The sequence below is a fragment of the Felis catus genome, chromosome D1, assembly GCF_018350175.1.
Source record: "Felis catus isolate Fca126 chromosome D1, F.catus_Fca126_mat1.0, whole genome shotgun sequence".
In the NCBI taxonomy this organism is placed as follows: Eukaryota; Metazoa; Chordata; class Mammalia; order Carnivora; family Felidae; genus Felis; species Felis catus.
This window is the reverse complement of record NC_058377.1, coordinates 99047309-99071982: the sequence shown is the minus strand read 5'-3', so window position 1 is coordinate 99071982 and position 24674 is coordinate 99047309. Positions and strand designations below refer to the sequence as shown.

Here is a 24674-nt window from a genome sequence, read left to right as displayed (position 1 = left end):
CCCCTATATTTCTATATTCTTAAAATGGAAAACCGGTAAAGAAAATAACTTTAAAAAATAATACTATTGGGGCACCTGGGTGGCTCAGTCGATTAAGCGTCCGACTCTTGATTTCAGCTCAGGTCATGATCTCACAGTCTGTGAGTTCAAGCTCCACATCAGGCTCTGTACTGACAGTGCGAAATCTGCTTGGGATTCTCTCTCTCCCTCTCTCTCTGCCCCTCCCGTCACTGGTGCTCTCTTGCTTTCTCAAAATAAATAAATAAACTTAAAAAAATACTATTTATAATGGGAGAACAAAACAAAATATTTAGGAATAACTTTAATAAAATGTGTAAGATCTGTATATTAAATGCTGTAATGCATTGCTGAAAGAAATGTAAGAAGATCTAAGGAAAAATGTACTATGTCCATGGATTGGAAGATTCAATACTGTGAAGTTGACAATTCACCCCGAATTGATCTACAGAGTCTTCAAATCTCAATCAAATTCTTGTCAGGCTTTATTTACTTTTCTTTTCTTTTTTTTTTTTTTTTTGTAGAAATTGACAAGTTTATTCTAAAAGTTATATAGAAATGCAAGGGACCTCTAATGACCAAAATAATCTAGAAAAAGGCAAAGTTGAGGTGTGTACACTACCTTATTATAAAGCTAAACTAATCAAGACTAAAGTTTAACAAATATATCAATAGAACAGAATAGAAAATCTAGAAACACACCCACACATATATAGTCAATTGTTTTTGTTTTTTGTTGTTTTTTTTTTTTTTTAACAAAGGAACCAAAACAATTGAGTGGGAAAAGTGAAGTCTTTTCAACAAATAGTGTTGGAATAAACAACTAGCTATCCAGATGGTACAAAAAAGGATCTTGACCTCAACCTCAAACCACCCACAAAAATTGATTCAAGATGGATTATAGACCAAACATAAAAGCTAGATTTCTGATGCTTTTAGACGAAAATGAAGGGTAATACTGTCACAAACTTAGGGTAGCAAAGGTTTTTTTAACACTGGACCCAGAAGTCATTAATCATAAAAGAAAAAATTGATCAAACGTGGACTTTAAAAACTTCTGCTCAATGAGAGCACCATTAAGGAAATAAACAAGCCAAAGAATGGTAGCAATATTTGCAATAAGCATATCTGACTTACAACCAGACTAGTTACAAGGAACTCCTACTACAAAATAATTAAAACAACCCACCCAAAACTGAGCAAAAGATTTCAAGAGGCACTTCACAAAGAAAATGGCTAATAAGCAATAAAAAACTGTTCAGTGTCAGTAATCATCAGGGAAATGCAAACTAAAACCACAATGAGACACCACTTCATATTCACTAGAAAGGCTAAAATGAAAAGTCTGTATTTGCTTTGGCAACACATATATTAAAATTGGGACAATACAGAGATTTGCATGGCCCCTGTGCAAGTATGACATGCAAATTTGTGAAGTGTTCCATATTTAAAAAAAAATAACCTTATTGTGATAATCATTTCACAATATATACATATATCAAATCATCACATTGTATATTTTAAACTTATACAATGTTATCTGTCAATTATATCTCAACAAATTATATCTCAATAAATAAGCTAGGGGGGAAAAGAAGACTGACAACACCAAATGTTAGCAAGGATATGAAACAACTGGGATTTTTCAGACATTGCTGGTAGATATGTAAAACAGTACAATCACTTTGGAAAAAGTCTGCCAGCAAATATCCCTTAGATATTTACCCAAGCGAAATAAAAACATATGTCCATGAAGTTAAGCATCCTTTCATGAAAAAACTCGGAACAAACTGGGTATAGAAGCAATGTACTTCAACAAAATAAAGGCCATTTATGGCCCATAGCTAACATAATAGTGAAAGACTAAAGGCTCTCCCTCTAAGACCATGAACAAGATCACTCCTTTCCAACATAGTACTGGAAATCCTAGCCAGAGAAATTAGGGAATAAAAAAGAAATGGAAGCCATCCAAATTGGAAAGGAAGAAGTAAGGGGCGCCTGGTGGCTCAGTCAGCTAGGTGTCCGACTTCACCTCAGGTCATGATCTCGTGGTTTCTGGGTTCGAGCCCCATGTCAGGCTCTGTGCTGACAGCTCAGAACCTGGAGCTGCTTCAGATTCTGTGTCTCCCTCTCTCTCTGCCCCTCCCACACTGTGTTCTGTCTCACTCTGGAAGATAAACATTAAAAAAAAGTTTTTTTAAAAAAGAAGTAAAATTGTCTCTGTAGATGATATAACTTTATGTAGAAAATCTTTAAAAAATCCATCCAGGGACAGCTGGGTGGTGTAGTCAGTTGAGAATCCGACTCGATTTTGGCTCAGGTCATGATCCCAGGGTCATGGGACTGAGCCCTTCGTCAGGCTCTGCACTGAGCGTGGAGCCTGACTGGGACTCTGTCTCTCTCTCTCTCCCTCTGCCCTTCTCTCTACCTCATGTGTGCTCTCTCTCTTTCTAAAAAAAAAAAAAAAAAAAAAAAAAAAAAAAAAAAAATCCATCCCAAAACTGATAGAACTAAAAAATCAATCCAGTTAAGTCGCAGGACACAAAATCAACATACAAAAATCAGTTGCATTTTTTGTACACTAACAACAAGTTATCTGAAAAAGAAAGAAGACAATCCCATTTACAATAGTATCAAAAACAATAAAATACTTAGGAATAAATGTAATCAAAGAGGTGAAAAATCTGTACACTGAGAACTCAGACTTTGATGAAAAACACTGAAGAAGACACAAACAAATGCAAAGATATCCGTGTTCATGAATTGGAAGAATTAACGTTAAAACGCTCCTACTCCTCAAAGCTATCTATAGATTCAATGTAATCCCTATCAAAATTCCAATGGCATATGTCATAGCGGTGGAAAAAAATCCTAAAATTCATAAGAAACCACAAAAGACCCTGAAGAGCTACATCAATCCTAAGAAAGAAGCAGAGCAGGAGGCATCATTCTTTCTGATTTCAAACTATATTACAAAGCTAATATAATCAAAACAGTATGGTACTGGCACAAAAACAGATACACAGACCAATGGAACAGAATCAAGAGCATAAAAATAAATCCACACATATACAGTGAACTAACTTTGACAAGAATCAAGAGCATAAAAATAAATCCACACATATACAGTGAACAAACTTTGGCAAGGGAGCCAAGAATGCTCAATGGGGAAAGGATAGTCTCTTCAATAAATGGTGCCAATGCCAGGAAAACAAGCTATTCATATGCAAAAGAATGAAATTGGACCCGTATCTTACACCACTCACAAAAATTAACTTGAAATGGATTAAAGACTTAAATAGAAGATCTGAAAACTGTAAAACTCGTAGAAGAAAACATAGGGGAAAAGCTCCTTGACATTGGTCTTGGCAATGATTTTTTGGATGTGATACCACAGTGCAAGCAACAAAGGCAAAAAGTAAGTAAGTGGGACTGCATCAAATACAAAAGCCTCTGCACAGCAAAATAAACAGTCAGCAAAATGAAAAGGTAACTACAGAATGAGAGAAAAGATTTGCAAACCATATATCTGATAAGTCATCAATATCCAAAATACATAAGGAACTCATACAACTCAATAGCAAAACCCCCAAATAATCCAATTAAAAAATGGGCAGAGAACCTGAATAGACATTTTCCGAAAGAAGACATATTAATGACCAACATATACATAAGATGCTTGTGTTAAGGGGAATGTAAATTGGTACAGCCATTCTGGGAAACAGTATGAAGTTTCTCAAAATGTTAAAAATAGACCTATCATATGATCCAGCAACCTCATATCTGGGTATAATATCCATAGGAAATGAAATAACTATCCCAAAGACATATCTGCACTCTCATGTTCATTCAGCATTCTTCACTATAGTCAAGACATGGAACAACCTAAGTGTTGATGTACAAATGGATTAAAAAAATGTGGTATATGTATATGTGGTATATATGTATATGTGGTATATGTATATGTGGTATATATGTATATACCACATATATATACATATATATATACATATATATGTATATGTGGTATATGTATATGTGGTATATATGTATATACCACATATATATACATATATATATATACACATATATATGTATATGAATACAATTCAGCCATAAAAGAGAAGGAAATCCTGCCTTCTGCAGTAACGTGGATGGATCTTGAAAGCATTATGCTAAGTGAAATAAGTCAGACAGAGGAAAACAAATGCTATATGATCTCAAATTATATATGGAACCTTAGGGGTGCCTGTGTGGCTCAGTCAGTTGAGCATCTGACTCTCGATTTTGGTTCGGGTGGTGATCCTCAGGTTGTGGGACTGGGCCCTGCATCAGGCTCAATATTGAGCGTGGAGCCTCCTTGGGATTCTCTCTCTCTCTCTCTCTCTCTCTCTCTCTCTCTCTCTCCCCCATTCTCTGCCCCTCTCCCCCACTCACACTCACTCTCTCTAAAATAAAAAAAAAATTATATATGGAATCTAAAAAAGACAAACTAATTGAAATAGTAGAATGGTGGTTGCCAGGAACTGTGGGGTGGGAGAAATGGGGAGATATTGATCAAAGGGTATAAACTTCTAGTTATAAGATCAACAAATTCTGGGGATGTAACATATAGCATAATGACTATACTTATGAATAGTGTATTATATACTTGAAAGTTGCTAAGAAAGCAAATCTCAAATGTTTTCACCACCCAAAACAACAACAACAAACCCACAAAAAAACCAGGTGCTTATGTGAGGTGATGTAGGTGTTAACTAACCTTATTGGGGTGATCATTTTGCAGTATATATATATATATATATATATATATATATATATATGTATCAAATCATCGCTTTGTATACCTCAAACTTACAATGTTATATGTCAATTATATCACCATAAAGCTGGGAAAAGATATGTGCACAAAAAGACTTGTAGACAAATGTTCATAGAAGCTTTATTGATCGTAGCCAAACACTAGATAATTTACCTGTCCATTAACAGGTGAACAAAAACTAAACTGTGTTATATTCATATCATGGAATACTACTCAGCAATAAAAAGAAACAAATGTGTTGATACATACCACAATGTAGATGAATATTTCTCCAAAGAAGTTGTACAAATGACCAATATGCACGTGAAAAGATGCTCTACGTCATTAGTTATGAGAGAAACATAAATCAAAAGCACAATGAGATACTACTTCATACCCATTAGGATGCTTATGATAAAAAAGACGGATGATATCAAGTGTTGGCAAGAATGTGGAGAAGCCATAATTCATACCTTGCTGGTGGGAATGTAAAATGATGCAGCTACTTTGGAAAACAGTCAAGAAGTTCCTCAAAAAGTTACACCAAGAATCACCATATGACCAAGCATTCCACTCCTAGGCATGTACCCAAGAGAAATGAAAGCATATGTTCACACAAAAACTTGAATGCAGATATCCATAGCAGCATTATTCATAATAGCCAAAAAGAAGACACAACTCAGATATCTGTCCATAGATGAGTAGATAAACAAATGTGGTACATCCATACAATGGAATATTATTTGGTCATAAAAAGGAATGAGGCATGCATATACACTATAGAATGGATGAACCTTGAAAATATTATTTTAAGTGAAAGAAACCAGACACAGAGGCCCACATATTGTATGATTCCATTTATATGAAATTCTCAGAATAGGCAAATCCAAAGAGACAGAAAGTAAATTAGTGGTTGCCTGGGGCTAGGAGTGGGTAGGTGGGGGAAAAGTAGTAAGTAATTAGTAATTAGAGTTACTGCTAATTAGGTATGGGGTTTTGTGGGGGAATGGGGGGAACTGGTGATGAAAATACTCTAAAACTGATTGTGGTGATGGTTGTACAACTGTATATGAATATACTAAAAGCCACTGAATTGTATACCTTATTGGGTTTTTTTTTTTAGATTTTTTTTAAAAAAGTTTATTTTTGACAGAAAACACATATGAGAGGGGAGGGGCAGAGAGAGAGAGGGAGAGAGAAGATCTGAAGCAGGCTCTGCATCAACAGCAGCCTGATGCGGGGCTGGAACTCACAAACCATGAGACCATGACCTGAGCCAAAGTCAGATGCTTAACCAACTGAACCACCAGGCGCCCCAGTATTTTTATAATTGATTTTTAGGAACTCTGTATGTAAGGAAATTGGCCCTTCATCTGTAATTTAAGTTGCAAATATCTCTCCATGTTTGTTGTTAATTTTTTGTCTTTATTTATAGGGTTTTTTTGGTCAAGCCAATTTTTCATTCTTTTTTATCTAATGAAATACATCAATAGTTTCTTTTATGGCTTCCAGCGTTTTTTTTTTTTTTTTTTGCCATTCATATTTAGAAAGCCTTTTCTCTCTGTGAGATTATAAAAACATTTTCCTGTGGTTTCTTTGAGTATATTTATGGTTTCAATTTTTACATTGAAATTTTTGATCCATCTGGAATTTATTTTTATATAAGGTATAAGGAAGAAATCCAACTTAATTTTTTTTAAAGATTGCTACTAGTTGAGCTCATTGATTTCACATGCCCTCCCTACCCCAACATAGGTTAATTCCACTTTCACATTTGGGTCAATTTCTGGGCTTCTCGATTCTGGTCCGGTGATTTTTACTTATCTATTCCTGTGCCAACAATGAATGTTTGTATAGCACAGTGATGAAGAGCATGTATACTGGAGCCAACTTCCTGAGTTTAAATTCAACCTCTGCCACTTACTGGCTCTGTGAGTCTGAGCAAGTTCATTGCAATGGGCTGTTGTGAGGATTAAAGGAATTATTTTATCTAAAGGACTTAGATAAAGGAGCACTGACAGTTTTAGGATTTTTAAGTCTTCCTTTCCAAGAACATAGTATGCCTTTCCATATGCCCAAGTGTTTTTTTGGGTTCTTCAGTACTGGTTTTTTTAAAATATTTTTTAAATTTTTATTTATTTTTGAGAGAGACAGAGAGCATGAGTGAGGGAGGGTCAGAGAGAGAGGGAGACACAGAATCTGAAGCAGGCTCCAGGCTGTCAGCACAGAGCCCAGCGTGGGGCCCGAAATCATGAACTGTGAGACTGTGACCTGAGCTGAAGTCAGATGCTTAACCAACTGAGCCACCCAGGCACCCCTCTTCAGTAGTGTTCTAAAGCCTTCTTCATATGATCTTGCATATTCTTGTTAGGTTTATTCATAGGTATTTTATCTTCCCTTGCTATTATAAAAAGGGACTTTTCTTCTTATTTGAATATATAAAGGCTATTATTTTTAAATAAATTATTCGTTTTAGTGTATTTTCTCTTATTGCCTTGCTGAAGTTTTATAATATTTATAATAGATTTCAGTTTATCTTGGGCTTTCCAAGCAATTATATCACTTCCAAATAATGTAATTTTCCTTCCCCTTAAAAATTCTATGTCTCTTATTTCTTTCTTATTTCTTTTTCCTGCCTAATAGTATTGACTGGAATCTTCAGAAAAGTATAAATAAGAATAGCAAATAGTAAAGAGTTGAAACTGCTAAAAAATTTTTTTTAAGTTTATTTCTTTATTTTGAGAGAGAGAGAGTGCTAGCAGGGTAGGGACAGAGAGAGAGGGGACAGAGAGAATCCCAAGCAGGCTCCACACCATCAGTGCAGAGCCCAATGCAGAGTTCGAACTCACCAAATGCGAGATCATGACCTGAGCTGAAATCAACGGTTGGACGCTCAACAGACTGAGCCACCCAGAGTGAAACTGTTTTTATAATTATATCTAGAACTCCTATCTCATGTTGCCTCCTTCTGAGATAAAGATAACATGAAGGCAAATCAAAGATTTAAAATTTTAAAGAAGAAAAAATAAATAAAATGAAATTTAAAAAGAACTTTAGATATATATGAAGATATATATGGGATATGTGAGAATTATACATGAGAAAATGCTTCTACATTTAAAAAAAAGGTTATACAAATGTATATTTAGCATAATATGTATTGTGTAAAAACACCCATGTATATAGAAAAAATTAGACCAAGGAGAGAGGCCTCAGGAGAAACCAAACCTCCTGACCCCTTGATTTAGACTTTTAGCCTGGAGACTGTGAGAAAATAAATTTCTGTTGTGTAAGCCAAAAACCCCACCAAAAACAAAAACAAAAACCCCCAAACAAGCAAAAAAAAAAAACCCAAACCAAACCAAAACAAAAACCCTACTAGGAATAACAGCAAGTATATAAATAAATGGTGAGTGCTGTTAGTAGTGGGTTTGGAGGTGATTATTCTTCTGCTTCATTACACCTCTCTGTTCTACTACATTTCTACAATAAGCAAGTATTCCTTTAATGATCAGAAAAACACAAAGGAATCAAGTATACTGTTTTCTGGCTGAATGTGACTTTGAGCTTATGTCTTGACATTTGAAATCCCTATCACCATACTCTCCTAACTCAGTCCAGTTTTGTGATGTACATCAAAAATGCTTAATCTATACCTTCCATCTGGCTAGGTAAACTACAGTCTAATCCCACGATGATGTCACTTCTCTTCTGCTCTTCTTTTATCTGAATCCAGATGTTCTCCAACATGCCCCCACCCTCAGATGTGTGTCTAGATATACAAGCGGCTATAGATCTTTTTGATACCAAACCGTTTTGCTTCTCTTAAGTCTCTTAAGTATATTTCTTTTTCATTGCCCATGATTCTTCCCACAAGACCTCTGAATGACCCACAGATGGAAGTATCCCACAAGGCAAGTCTGTTCTTTGCTACTCCTGAGCATTAACTCTCCTTGAGCAAACATTTTTCTCAAGTTTTTGAACCCTGGGATCTCCTAAGACACTCCAAGGAAACCCTTCTCCCGCCAAGATGATGACTAATACAACTTTTGGAGATACAGCGTTCTTGGAGGAAGTCCAGAAACCATATTGATTGGCTTTATTACAAATTCATATCTAACCTCAACTGGATGCTCATGGCTACTGGGTAATCCTTTTAGTCATCTCCTTCTGACTTTGTATTACATTCTTACAACAGCTGCCCCAGACATTTTCCATTCTCAAATTTCCGAACTAACCCTTTGCCCCAACTCCCAACCTTAAGCAGATACACTATTTTATTGTGAAGATCAAGTCACCTGATTATTTAGTCCTTCAATTTCCTTCCCCTATGCCTTAATATTTCTTTTTGTCTTCAGTTATCCTCACCTCTTTCTTTCCTCTCTCAGAGAAAGAATCTTTCCTGTTTCTTACTAAGATTAATCTCTCCATCTGTGCTCTTGAGTCCATATTCTTTCTGTTTCTCTGGGACCTCGCTCTATCAATTATCCCCTTACACTTGCATCTTTAACCTTGCCTTTTCCATTAACTCTTTGCTATCTACTCACATATGTTTAAGTGATCCCTTAATCTAAAAAAATTTCAAAGACTATTCACTAAAGCTACTTTTTTTGTGGGGGGGGGGGGTGCAGAAACGGTGTTTTACTAAAGCCCAGGACAGGACCCATGGGCAGAAAGAGCTGCCTTCTCCTTTTGTTTTTCAAAGCCAAATTTCTCAGAAGGGTGTGCTATATTCATCATCTCTTTCTTACCACCCATTCATGCACTCAGTAATCCTTTCAATACTGCTTCCATCGCTCAACTAAACTGTTCTCTTGAAAGTTATGGGTGATCACTCAATCACTGTGGATTCGAAGGGTCTTTTCTTAGTTTTCCACCTGTGACAACTGATACTGTTGCTCATCTTTTCCTTGGAACTCTCCTCCTTGGCTTCTGTGATGTCATACTATGCCATTTCTTTTCATACATGCTGACTGTTTCTTCCCTGATTCCTCTTCCTTCTTCACCCTTTAAATATAAGGATCCCTCAAAGTTCTTCCCTTATCTCCCCTCTCACTACACTTTCATTCCTCAGCGATCTCACTCATTCCATGATTTAACTACTGACCATATTTCCTCTTCCAATCTCTGTATCAGTCTTGAAAGCTGCTGGACAAGCTCATTTGAAAGGTTCACTGGCTTTTCAAACTCAGTTGACTCTAAATCAAGCTACAGCCGCAACTCTTAACTAATTCCACTTCACAAACTCACCGAGCCTTCTGTTTTCCACTTTTCATTTTTTAACAATATGTTTATGCTGCTCTTTATCAATTTTTAAGTTTTAGACATCATCTTTGGACTCTTAGTTGAAGATGACAAATTATCTTTTTTACCACCTACGCACACTTCCCATATTCCAATCTTTCTAATATATAGTGCTAATTTTATTATTTATTTTTATTAAAAATTTTTTTTAACATTTTATTTATATTTGAGACAGAGAGAGACAGAGCATGAACAGGGGAGGGTCAGCGAGAGGGAGACACAGAATCCGAAACAGGCTCCAGGCTCTGAGCTGTCAGCACAGAGCCCCACGCGGGGCTCGAACTCACGGACCGCGAGATCATGACCTGAGCTGAAGTCAGCCGTTCAACCAACTGAGCCACTCAGGCGCCCCTATATAGTGCTAATTTTAGCTTAAAATGTTCAGTACTTATATTTTTATGCTCTATAAACATTATTCACAGCCAAGCCACAGAGTATATTATTAGCACATTTTTTCTTATACAACTTTTTTTTTTTGGAATACTTACCACTTTCTTGGTTTGCTTGGAGTTTCTAAGTATTAATTACTACTTTTTTTTTTTCTAATTAAAGATTTTATTTTCAGGTAATGTCTACACCCAACGTGGGGCTCAAACTCACAACCCCAAGAGCAAGCGTTGCATGCTCCACCGTCTGTCTGAGCCAGCCAGGCACCCCTAATTGTTACTTCTTTAACTGAAGTATTAATTTCTACTTCTCCAAATGAATCTCTACTTATCCAAATGATAAAACTAAAAAGTTTTATCAGTTCTTTTTTTTAATATTTTTATACACATTCCTCTAGGAGTTTTCTGCTCTCCAATCTGAATTGTTTGTTTTCTAGCTCTCCTGCACAAATGGTTGTCTGGGACTATCATTCATTATCATCCTACGAATTCTCTTTACCTCTGCCCTGTGTTGTTGGATCCCTTGTTCCTAGATCCCATAATTCTATCTTTTTAGATTTAATCCCATTTTTTGATGAAATACATCCTCCAGCAGTTTCATGAGAAAAGGTTTATGGGAGTTAAAATTTATAAGCTCTTGCCTATCTAAAAATCTGTATTCTATCTCAGAGTTGGTTTGATACAGAATTCTAGGTCAGAAATAATTTTGCCTTAGAATTCGGAAAGCATTGTTCTATTGTTTTTTAGCTTCCAGTGCTGCTATTAAGAAACCTGATGGCATTCTAATTCCTCTGTTTTCTTTTTCTGGAAGCCCAGTTTTTTTACTGTTACACTCCTGGGGTGACAGCAGAGAACCCAATGTGGAGCTCAAACTAACGAACTGTGAGATCATGACCTGAGCCAAAGTTGGACACTTAACCAACTGAGCCACCCAGGCGCCCCCAAACTATGAACTTCTTAAAAAGAGAACTATCTGTATCCTTTTAGTTCCAGCACCTAGAATAACAACCTGGCACTGAGGACACGCTCAGCAAATACTGTTGAGTAAATGAAGAGATGAATGAACGAGTTCTCTGCGTACTTTTCATCACCCAGCATGGCGCTTTGAACACTGAAAGCATTTAATAAATACACAAATTCAAAAAGGAAAGCTTTATGACTGACATTTTGTATTTAAAATGTCAAATATATGGTTCTCAGAAAAACATGTTTGCATGATAAGTATAGTTTACATAGCTACAGTATTTAGCGAGTTTGCTACAAACGTAATGCAATCATGTTAACCAAGTAACTACTGAAAGCGAATCTTGACTCCATTGTTTGGAAGAGTCTCATTCTTAATGTCCTTTTCAAAAATAAACTTTTGTTTTTGTTTTGGCCCCACCCTTCATGTCCCACTCTTTGATTTTTTTTAATAGAAGAAGAAAGGGGTAGGAATATGTTAATTACAAATTATAAGGCTGTACAAAAAGCCACTGGCTGAATTGAGAGCAAGCTTCTGACAGAGATGACAGGATTACAGGGGACACATACTGAAGTCTTTCATCCTCAATACACTAACATAATGAAATGTTCCCAGCGGTCCTAGTTTTTATGTCACTTTAGGTCAATATTCAGAATTCAGTTTTCAGTTTTCAATATTCAGAATTCATTTACTCTTCTAGGATCTGCTTTTTAAAATGCTCAAGTATACTAAAATGTAGTTTGTAATAGATCCAAATAAAGATAGCTTATGGAATAAGTTTGGCAAGAGAGTAAATTTCTCTACCACAAATCATATTTGCTTATTACTCCAGATAAGCTGGTTTCCTCACTGTCTTTCCAGATACCTTTATCACCTCAGTGCTCACGCTGCCTAAAATGCCCTTTTCCTTCCTCTTAGTCCTATTCAGCCATCTTTCAAGGTTCAACCTGAGCCAACTGTCTTTAATGAAAGCTTCCACGTGACTTCCTCTTCCTGGTGACCTGTAGCACTTCTTTGAAACACGTATCCTGACACCTGATTACACTATACCACTCTTTTTAAATTTAAATGTTCTTTATTTATTTGGAGAGAGAGACAGAGATAGAGAGCAAGCAAGGAAGGGGCAGAGAGAGAGAAAGAGAGAGAGAGGGAGAGAGAGAATCCCAAGCAGGCTCCCTGCTGTCTGCACAGATCTCACAAATCATGAGATCATGACCCGAGCCAAAATCGAGAATCTGAGGCTCAACCGACTGAGCCACCCTGGTACCCCTACACTATACCACTCTTTAGTCGTCTTCCCAACGAGACTGTATGCATCTCGGTGGCAAGGCCACAGTCTTTTTTTCTCCATCTAATAACTCCTAGTACCACTTTGGGCATAACAAATGCTCAAACAAAATTTTCCTTTTTTTTCAAAATAAAAATAGCTTTATTTTCATTGTGATTGTGAAAATGTTACATGATCATTATAAAAAAAAATTCGAACACTATAGAAGAGTGTGAAGAAAAAAGTAAAATGCCAGCACTGAGAGAAAACCACTAATATTTTGGTAAACCTCTTTCCAAACATCTTGGTATACACATAAACATGCACAGACATAAAATATATATAATTTTATATAAATGGTATTACGCCATTCTGCTGTCCTGCAACTTGAAATAATAAATGTAGATTTTTCAGTGTCTCCCTAGAATTTTATTATTTCCTTGTCCAGCATTGCCTCCTGATTTAATTTTATTTTAAAAGTAGAAATATGCTTGTAAGGAATTATTGGCCAGTTAGCAAGACAAATAAGGTTGTGAAAACTGAAATTATATATTTTTCAGACTACTAATTTTTTGTCACCAGACCCACTGTGATTATAATGTGGCTAAATTCATCTACTTGTAAATTTTTTTTAATGTTTATTTATTTTGAGAAAGAGACAGAGCATATGGGGGAGGAAGAGGGGCAGAGAGAGGGAGAGAGAGAGAATCTCAAGCAGGCTCCATGCTATCAGCGCAGAGCCCAGCACCGGGTTCGATCTCAGGAACTACGAAATCATAACCTGATCTGAGATCAAGAGTCAGATACTTAACCAGCTGAGTCACCCAGGAACCCCTATTTGTAAATATTTTTAAAAATATTGGTCACCTGGTAAATGTCTTTGTGGACTACTCATTAATCTTTGTATGTTTTGTTACACGTCTTTCCCAAGGTTTCAATCAGCTAATACACTCTTACATTCCTTCTTCAAGTGACAGAGGTGGTGATAAATACTTTCCGGTATCAGTTTCGTCCCACTTGTATGGCCTCTTCGCACTAAAATACTTTTAAATGATAGTGCTGATGGCAGAGCCTACTTTATAATTTGTTCATGTAAAATGCATTAGTATTGGCTTTCTTGAGAAATAATACTTTAAAGCTCCTAAAGGTCCTTTTTGGTTCCTATGTGTCTAGAAAAACAGCATGCAACCCACGAAGTTCCTTTTCATCCATCTCCATGCCAGATGCGAATTTCCAGAACTGTTTTTAAAATCAGGGCAAGGAGAAAAGAACAGGGCAGGGAATCCTTGGCTGCAAGAGCCGGCTTCAAAGAATTCAGTGTGCCGGGAACAGCGGCCAACTGGGTGCGACTGACTGCACCCTTGCACCAAAGCCAGAGAACAAAGATGAAGAAGGGTGAGGAAATTAAGGAGATTCTTGAAGTGACTTCCCAGGAGGAATCTTAGACCAGCCACACCCAGTCCCTTCATCTTGGTAAATAACTCAGCAAAACTGCAAATAGGCTTAGCAGAGTCCCTGCCGAAACCTCTCCCACAGAGTGGGGATTTCTTCCTTATTGCTGTTGCATGCAACTTCCCAGACCCGCGCTTGCCTGCAGGGGAAGTGTGTGCTCTCCCCAAGTCATGGCATGTTTATCAGATGAACAAACAAACAGCAGATAGCTCTTGGAGGGTTTTCCCTATTTCTGGCAGCAGCAGGACAGCAGCTGTTGTATGGTTAAACTGGGGATTCGGTCTTTTTAATACAGCTTTAAAGGTTTGCAGTAGAAACCCTACTTTCTGTCCCTATCTGATGGTTAAATGGAGATTTGAACCGTTCCTTCCAAGACATGCTGAACTTATTGGAAATGGACTATAAATAAGCATGCCCATCCAATCATCCAGCAGGCATTCGTGAATTTATTCACCCAACATTTAGAGCACCAAAAACAAGCAAAGGCATTGAATGAGGTTTCAGAGATAAGATATGCTGTCTCTGCCATTAAGGGAGTAACAATGATTCTTATCACAGTGACACAAGCAACTGGCATTGATGGAGCAGTTATTATGTGCCAAGATTACTAAACGCTTTAATCTGTTATCTCACTTAGCTTTCACAACTTTGAAGTAGTCTACTCTCCATTTTACAGATGAGAAAGTTAAGGCCTGGAAAAAGTAACTTGACCATGGTTGCATAGCTATATCTAATAAAAAGCCCACCTGAACCTGGGACCATTTAATTCTAACAAGGCTTTCTCTGTAGTGCTTCATGTGAAGTTGATGCTACAAATTTACAATCTAGATAGGGATGTAAGAAGGACATAAAAATCCATGTCTTCTTAATCCCATATGATATCTTAGGAAAGAGATTCTATGTTTGCCAATAACTACGTAAAAGATATGATAGAATAAGTGCCATAAGAGAGATCACCTTTGAACGGAGGTAAGGGAGGCCCAGGAAGAGAGGACGTGGTAATCACAAGGACTTTGAGATGCATTTCTTGAGCTGGGTCTACCTGAGAATGGGCAGGAATGTGAGAGACTTGCAAGAAAGCTCTTCTGCATTGATAGAACAGTAAAACAAAGGTGTGCAAGGGGAAAAGGATAGGAGTGTGGAGGGGAAAGTGTCTTTGTGTAATGGTTAGGGTCTAGGCTATGAGTAGGAAAGTAGTGGCTGGAAAGGCTGAGGTTAGATCATGAGTGGCCTACAATGTAAGCAGATGGAATTCATATTTCCTTAGTAGGCAACACAGAACCATGGACATTCTAAGCAGGGCTGAACAAGCCCAGGGCTGTGCTTTAGAGAATTATACTTATAAAAGGTCTTAACAGTAAAGTAGTTCTCAAGCTTCAATGTGTATCAGGATCACCTGCAGAGCTTTTAAAATGTGTGGGCCCCACAAAAAGTTCCAGAGCCACAGGAACTCTCGTAAACTGCACTTAAATGTGGAGAATGGTACAATCACTTTGGAAACCTGGGAATATGTGGTAAAGCTGAACATATGCATTCCCAGCAATTTCACTCCTAAGTACATACCTAACAGAAATCTATATGCCAAGCACCATATAAAAGTATGCTTATAGCAATGCTGTTTGTACCAGCTCCAAACTGAAAACAGCCCAAATGCCACCTACTGTAGAATGGATAAACTGTGGTTTATATATAAAATGGAATTCTGTACAACAATGAAAAAGAACAAACTGCAGCTAAACCCGGCAACAAATGAGAAATATAATGTTGAGCAAAAGAAGCCAGACACAGAAGAGTGCATACGCTGTGATTCTAGCTACATAAAGTTCAAAATCAGGCACGTAAAGGTTATGGTGATAAAAGTTAGACTAGTGATACCTTAGAGGAGATTAATGACTGGAAGGGGGCTTGGGAGAGGTGTCTGTAGTGCTGGTAATGTTCTCTATCTTTATCCAGATGAATATTACATGTTTACTTTGTACAAATCCACTGAGCTGTACATTTATTATTTTGCACTTTTCTCTGCACATGTTATATTGCAAAACTTTTTTTTTTTTTTACCTAAAACATTAAGAAAAGAACAAAAAGCATAGGCCCCAACCCAACAGATTCTGATTAAATTGTTCTGGGATGGAGCCTAGGCATCACAATTTTTTTAAAAGCTCCCTAAGTTAACTTGATACGCAACCAGGGTTGAAAACCACTGATGGAGAACAAGGACTGGAGCAAAGAAAAAAAAGTTCAAAAGTTATTCAATGTTTCCCACACTTGAGCGATAATAAGAATCGCCTGAAATGCTTGCAAAAGAAAGAAGGAAGGGAGAGAGGAAGGGAGAGAGGAAGAGAAAGAAAGAAAGAGAGAGAGAGAAAGAGAAAGAAAGAAAGAAAGAAAGAAAGAAAGAAAGAAAGAAAGAAAGAAAGAAAGAAAGAAAGAAAGAAAGAAAGAAAGAAAGAAAGAAAGAAAGAAAGAAAGGGAGAGAGAAAGAAATTCCCAGGTCCCTCCCTTGCTGACTGATTTGGTAGGTTGGAGATGGGATCAGGGAATCTGTCTTTTTGACAACCTCTCCAATGTTGGGTTAATTAGGACAACCTCTCCGATTAATTAGGGTTCTAAATTAGGGTCAGGTGGTGGCAGTGGGAATGAAGAGCAGGTTATGCCAAGCAACATAAAACTGGAAAAGATTAAATTTTCAACACTACTTATACTTGCTTTTATATACTATCAGCTTAAAATCCACCAAAACAACCCAATTTGAATATGGTTTATTAAGTTGACATATTTAACCTAAGATGGTTTTATTTTGATTCATAGTGTATAAGTTGAAATTAGTCACTTATTTTTGTTTCTAACAGAACCACGAAATCAAGAGATTTCAGAAGCCTAAGGGATACCATTCTGTCTTCTGGTACACTTACTTTAGAGAACGGGTTTAATACCATCACATAGTACAGTCTCACTTCAGCCTAACTTTAAAAAAAATCCTTGGTTATATTTTCAGAGAACTTCCAAATTCTGTTTATTATGTCCTTCAAAGCATGAGATACATAGTAAAGCAAGTACTATACTTCCCCCAGTAATAAGAATCATGATTTTTAAACTTTAAATACAAAATGGAGTAACTATCTTTTCTCTTGAACACATGTAAAATGGAACTTGAAATTAAAGAATTTGTAGCTACCTATCAGGTCATGATCTTGTGGTTCGTGAGTTCAAGCCCCGCATCAGGCTCTGTGCTCACAGCTCAGAGCCTGGAGCCTGCTTCAGATTCTGTGTTTCCCCCTCTCTCTGCCCCTCCCATACTCACTCTCTCTCAAAAATATAAGCATAAAAACAAAAAAAAAGAACTTGTAGCTACCCTTCCTCCATCTATAAAGTGATGAAAGATGATCACAGACAAATGCAAGACATTCTTATGCCTTAACTCCTTTGATTGCATTTTAGGCTTTCAGCAAATTATACACTGATCTCAGAAACTGAATGTCATATTTGTGTTCATTTAGCATCAGGGCAAGAGCACTTGACTGAGAAAAATGCCTGAACTTAGCAACCGGCTGGGAGACATTGGACCCCAAGTTTTTGGAGGAGCCCAATTTTTTATTAATATGATGGGAGAAGGGTTGATGTACATCAATAGTTTTCTAACCAGAGCCTAAAAATTTTCAGAGGCATTTAGAAGGTTCTATAAATGTTTAATTTTCATATTTTTCTTATTAAAGACATACCTTTACTTAAAATCTATGAGAAAAATAAAATGCATACTAAATCTGTTACATAGTAAAATTTATTTATTTATTAAATATTTTTTTTTTGAGAGAGAATGTACACGTGTGAGTGGGGGAAAGGCAGAGAGAGAGGGAGAGAGAGAAAGAAAGGGAGAGACAGAAGATCCGAAGTGGGCTCCATGCTGACAGCAGAGAGCCTGACGTGGGGCTTGAACCCATGAACTGTGAGATCATGACGTGAGCCAAAGTTGGACACTTAACTGACTGAGCCACCCAGGTGCCTCTAGAGTAAATTTTATTATATAGACACTACCAACCTGTGCTTTCAGTTAACTCACTGTGGAGCTTCTTCTGCTCCACAAATGTATATGTGTATGTATGTGTGTGTGTGTGTATACATACATACATATAATATATATTATATATATTATATTATAATTATATATTACATTATATTATACTATACATATAGTATACTATATATAGTATATATATACTATACTATACACTAGTATACTATATACGGTATACTATATTATACTACAATAATATATATTATATAATATATAATACATTATATATATTATGTAAAGAATATATATAATATATAAATAATATATAAATAATATATAAATAATATATATTATATATATATTTGAACCTGTAAATATGCCACTGATATATAAATAATATATAAATAATATATAAATAATATATATTATATATATATTTGAACCTGTAAATATGCCACTGATTAGAAAGCTTTTTATCTGCCTTGGTCTTTTTCTTTTCTTTTTAATCCAGGTCTATATTGATATAAAGGCTGAAATTACATAAAACCTTTAAATTCTGCTAAGTGAGAATACAGATGTTATCAAGTCCTCCTCTTACTTCCTTCTATGTGATGTGGTTATGGAACAAAAGCAGACTTTTTACTTTATAAAATGTTTGATAATTACAAAACAGACGGCTTCGAATGTTAAGATAGTAACAAAGAGGTAAAAAAAAAAAACCAGTCATGTTTGTACTGCGACTGGAAGAGCAATGGCAGAGAAAATTGATGGAGTAGTGGATCATGCAAAGGCCAGGCCTTCAAAGGTCCTCAGATGCTGTGTAGATAAACACTAGCAGACAAAATTAGGTGAGCATTTTTTTTTAAAACACTATAGGATAAATGTTATACAAACTGATGGACTGTAAATTTTATTAGGAGAAGGCTTTTGGATTGCAGACCCTTCAGACTTATCAGTAGTGATACCAGAATTTATTCTTTTATACTAAAGTTTTCTGACATAAGGCAGTTGTCAGAACAATAGTCAAAATTAACTGCTATCATTTCTACCTTAAATAAATTCATTAAATATAGGTTTATCAACCTGGAAAGCTTGCTGATATCTTACATAAATCAAATAGCTCAGTTAAGGCTTACAACACTGCCATACTTATGGCTTCCGATAAAATGTTAGTGATAAAATCAAAACAGCTTTTGGACTCAGCATGCAAAATAAAACTAATTTTTCTCTGCTGAAACTGAGTAAAAACGATGGCCTTGGTATTTGTCTGCTTGGGCTGCCATAACAAAATACCATAGACTGGGTTGCTTAAACAACAGGAATTTATTTTCTCCCAGTTCTGGAGACTGCAAGTCTAGCAGGGTCAGTGTCTGGGGGTGTCTCTCTTTGGTTGAAAAAGGCCACCTTCTCACTGCGTCCTCACACAGCAAAGAGAGGAGGGCACAGGCTCCCTGGTGTCTCTTCTTGTAAGGACACTAATCCCTTTGGATCAGGGCCCTACCCTTATAACTTCATATAACCTTAATTACATCCTTATAGGCCCTCCCTCCAAATATAGTCACCTTGGGGGTAGGGCTTCAACACACTAAGTTTGGGGTACACAATTCAATCCCTAGCAGCCTCAGAGGTATCTGATTCTTTTAAGAAATAACACCAGTTATTTCATATATAATGATATAAGACACATTTATTCTTCTCCAAAGAATAAAAATTTTAAACTAGCTGAGAAAACTTTTCATTGATTTCTCCAGTGATTACTCAACAATTAGGAATGTGAGCAATTGGCAGGTCCATTGGTTGTTCAGCTTTGACACAACAATTTACTATCACTCCTTTTTGGAACATTTAGACATATAACTAAATGAAAAAAAATGTTTTTGACTGGATGTCAAGATGTTATAAAACAAATCTCTAAGTATCTGCAGCTAATAATCTGTGTGAATCACAATTTTCTTGACAAGCTTTTATCTTAAAACCAAATACTGGAAAGCTTTCCATCCAACATCAGGAACAAGACAAGGATGCCTGCTTTTGCCACTTCTACTCAACACAGCACAGGAAGTTCTAACCAGAGCCATTAAGTGAGAAAAAGAAATAAAAGGCATCCAAGTTGGAAAGGAAATGGCAAAACTATCTCTATTTGAAGAGGACATCATCTTCTGTATAGAAAACCTTAAGAACTTTCTCTCTCTCTCTCTCTCTCTCTCTCTCTCTCTCACATTATTCAACAGTAAATGAATCTGCAAAGGATGGGTGATACAAAACAGCGTACAAAAGCCAATTACATTTCCATAAAGTAGCAATGAAATGTGAGAAGGAAACGACGAAAAACAGTTTCATTCACAATTGCATGAGAAGACTAAGATACTTAGGAATAAATCTAATCAGGGAGGTAGAAGACTTGCATATTGGAAACTATAAAACACTGCTGAATGAGTTCAGAGAAGACTTAAATGGAAAGACATCCTTTATTCATGGATAGGAAATGTTAAGAAGAAAATCACAGGCTCCAAATGGTGTCACTTATGTTAAAGTCCCATATCAGTAAACCAAGACTTAATACCTAACCTAACTGCAGTTTCAACCCCCCCAGAAATGTAACTTTTAACCAGGAAACCATGGGAATTACTGGGTCAGTACAAGGAAATTTACCGATAGGCCCCTTCTGGTCCCCTTAGGAGAGTGAGCCTTGCCTAAAACAATGGATTTTTTGCTAATAATTTCCTTTTTTCTGCTCCCTCTTTACCTTTAAAGACATTTTTTATTTTTTTGTTTTCAGCAATTCAACAAAGCTCCCCTATATTTGTTAGAAGGGATAATGCCTGATTCATGAATCTATTAATAGAGCCAGTTAGATCTTTAAAATTCACTTAGTTGAGTTTTTGTTAAATAACAGAAGAATTAATATTGTTAAGATGTCAATACTATCCAAAGAAATCTACAGATTCAACACAATCCCTATCAAAATTCTAACAGACTTTTCACAGAAACGGAATAGCTGATCCTCAAGTTCATATGGAATTATAAGGGGCCCTGAATATCCAGGACAACCTAGATAAAGAAGAATGAAGTCAGAAGACTCAAACTTTCTAACTTTGAAACCTAAAACAAAGCTACAGTACTTACAACAGTATGGTGCTGGCATAAAGACAGACATATAGACCACTGGAATAGAAGAGAGAGCCCAGAAACAAACCTTCACATCTATGGTCAATTGATTTTCAACATGGGTACCATTCATTGGGGAAAGGACTATTCAGCAAGTCTTTCCAGCAAGTGGTGCTTGGGAAACTGGATATCCACACGCAGAAGAAGTTGATCTTATATAAAAATTAACTCAGGGCACCTGGGTGGCTCAGTAGGTTAAGTGTCCAACTCTTGATTTCAGCTCAGGTCATAATCTCAGGGTCATAAGGTGGAGCCCTGCTTCCAGCTCAGTGCTGGGTATGGAGCCTGCTTGGGCTTCTCTCTCTCTCCCTCTTCCTCTACCTCTCCCCCAGACCCCGGCTCTCTCTCTCCCTCTCTTTCTCTAAAAAAACGAAAATAAAAATTAACTCAAAATGGATCAAAGACCAAACTGAAGAGCCAAAACTATAAAACTGTCAGAAGGAAACAACCCAATGTCTTCATAACATTGGATTTGACAATGATTTCATAGATATAACACCAAAAGAGCAAGGAATAAAGGGAAAAACAGATAAACTGGACTTTATCAAAATAAAGACCTTTTATGCACCAAAGGATACCATTAAGAAGGCAAGAATACAAAGGCACCTGGGTGGCTCAGTTGGTTAAGTGTCTGACTCTTGGTTTTGGCTCAGGTCATGATCTCATGGTTTGTGAGATCGAGCCCTGCGTTGGGATCTGCACTGACAGTGTGGAGCCTGCTTCAGACTCTCTCTCTCTTTCAAAATAAATAAACTTAAAAAAACAAAAGGCAAGAAGACAACCTGCAGAATGAGGGAAAATATTTTCACGTTATACATCTGATAAGGGATTCATATCCAGAATATATGAAGAACTCCTACAACTCAACAACAAAAAAACAAACAATGTTATTAAAAAATGGGCAAAGGACTTACACACTTCTCAAAAGAAAACATACAGATGCCTACTGACACATGAAAAGATGCTCAACATCACCCATCATCAGGGAAATGCAAATAAAAACCGCAATGAGATATCACTTCACACCTGTCAGAATGGCTAAAATCAAAAACTCAAGAAACAACAAATGTTGATGAGGATATGGAGTAAAAGGAACTGTTGTGCACCATCGGCAGGATTGCAAAGTGGTGCAGCCATTGTGGAAGACAGTATGGGGTTCCTCAAAAAATTAAAAATAGAACTGCCCTATGATCCAGTAACTGCAATGCTGGGTATTTATCCAAAGAATACAAAAACACTAATTTGGAGGGATATATGTGCTCCTATGTTTATTGCAGCATTATTTACAATAGCCAAACTATGGAAGCAACCAAGTGTCCGTTGATAGATAAATGGTTAAAAAAGATGTGGAATATTATTCAGCCATAAAGACGAACGAAACCTGCCATTTGCGATAACATGGATGGAGTTTGAGAGTATTATGCTAAGTAAAATAAGTCAATCAGAGAAAGATACTACTATGTGATCTCACTCATATGCAGAATTTAAGAAACCAAACAAATGAGGGGCACTTAGATGGCTCATTTGGTTAATCATCCAACTCTTCATTTTGGCTCAGGTCATGATCTCACAGTTTGTGGGATCCAGCCTGTGTCAGGCTCTGTGCTGACAGTGAGGAGCCTGCTTGGGATTCTCTCTCTCCAATCTCTCTCTGCCCCTCCCCCTGTTCGCACACTTTCTCTCTCAAAAATAAATAAACGAACATTAAACAATCTCCATTAAAAAAAAAAAGAAACAAAACAAATGAGCAAGGGAGAAAAAGAGAGAGGCAAACCAAGAAACAGACTCTTAACTATAGAGAATGAACAGATGGCTATCACAGGGAAGGTGGGTGGGAGGATGGGCAAAATAGGTGAAAGGGATTAAAAGTACACTTATCTTTTTTTTTTTAAGTTTATTTATTTTGAGAGAGAGAGAGCACAAGTGGGGGAAAGACAGAGAGAGAGAGAGAACAAGCAGGCTCCACACTGCCAGTACAGAGCCTGACTTGGGGGTCAATCTCATCAACCACGAGATGAAAACCTGAGCCAAGACAAGAGTCGGACATTCAACCAAGTGAGTCACTCAGGCAACCCAAGAGTACACTTATCTTGCTGAGCACTAAGTAATATAAGGAACTGTTGAATCATTATACTGTACACCTGAAACTAAAATAACACTGTTTGTTAACTACATTGGAATTAAAATAATTTTTTAAAAAATGCAACCCATAAAAAAACCCCCAAATAACCAACAAGCACGTGAAAAAATGTTCAACACCATTACTCACTGGGGACATGCAAATCAAAACAATGAGATACTGCTTTGTATCCATTTGGATGCCTTTTATCAGAACAACAGGAAATAGCAAGGGTTGGTGAGAATCTGGAGAAATAGTACCCCTTGTGAATTGCCTGTAAGAATGTAAAATGGTGAAGCCACTGTCGGAAACAGTCTGGCAATTCCTTAGAAGATATTAACCATAGAATTATCATATGATCCAGCAATTCTACTCCTAAGTATATGGCCAAGAACCAAAGACAGGGTATTCACACAGCTACTTGTATACCCAGGTTCACAGCAGTGTTATTCACAATAGCCAAAAGGTAGAAGCAACACAAGTGTCCAGTGACAGATGAATGGATACACAAAGTATGATATATACACACAATGGGTAGAATGGGAAGAAATTCTTTTTTTTTTTTTAATGCCTACTTATTTATTTTTGAGAGAGAAAGAGGCAGAGAGAGAGAATCCCAAGCAGGCTCTGCACGGTCAGCACTGGGCCCAACGTGGGGCTCGAACCCATGAACTGGGAGATCATGACCTGAGCTGAAATCAAGAGTTGGATGCTCAGCTGAGGGAGCCACCCAGGTGCCCCAGAAAGGGAAGAAATTCTGACCCATGCTACACGGATGAGCTATGAAAACATCATGCTTGGTTTAAGAAACTGACACAAAGGAACACAAAGGAACACAAATATTGCATAATTCTACCTATATGAGGCACCTAGAATAGTCAAAGACATGGAGACAGGAAATAAAATCTGGGGCTAGAAATGGGCAGTCATTTCTTAATGGGCAAAATATTTTAGTTTGGGAAGATGAAAAAAGAGGGAGATGGATGGTGGTGATGGTTGCACAGCAATGTGAATGTAGTTAATGCCACTGAACTGTACACTTAAAAGTGGTAAGGGGCGCCTGGGTGGCTCAGTCGGTTAAGCATCCGACTTCGGCTCAGGTCATGATCTCATGGTTCGTGAGTTTGAGCCCCGCGTCGGGCTCTGTGCTGGCAGCTCAGAGGCTGGAGCCTGCTTCCAATTC

General features: G+C 37.0%; 1 protein-coding gene and 1 non-coding gene across 5 annotated transcripts in view; one reads left to right on the top strand and one right to left on the bottom strand.

The window, feature by feature from the left end:
- Positions 1 to 24674, bottom strand: part of CD1H11orf49 (chromosome D1 C11orf49 homolog) — a 202927-nt gene that overhangs the window by 81392 nt on the left and 96861 nt on the right. The gene's annotated exons all lie outside the window — the stretch shown is intronic.
- Positions 1366 to 1469, top strand: LOC111556788. Its single transcript, XR_002736517.1, has one exon. It is a non-coding gene; the product is annotated as a U6 spliceosomal RNA (small nuclear RNA).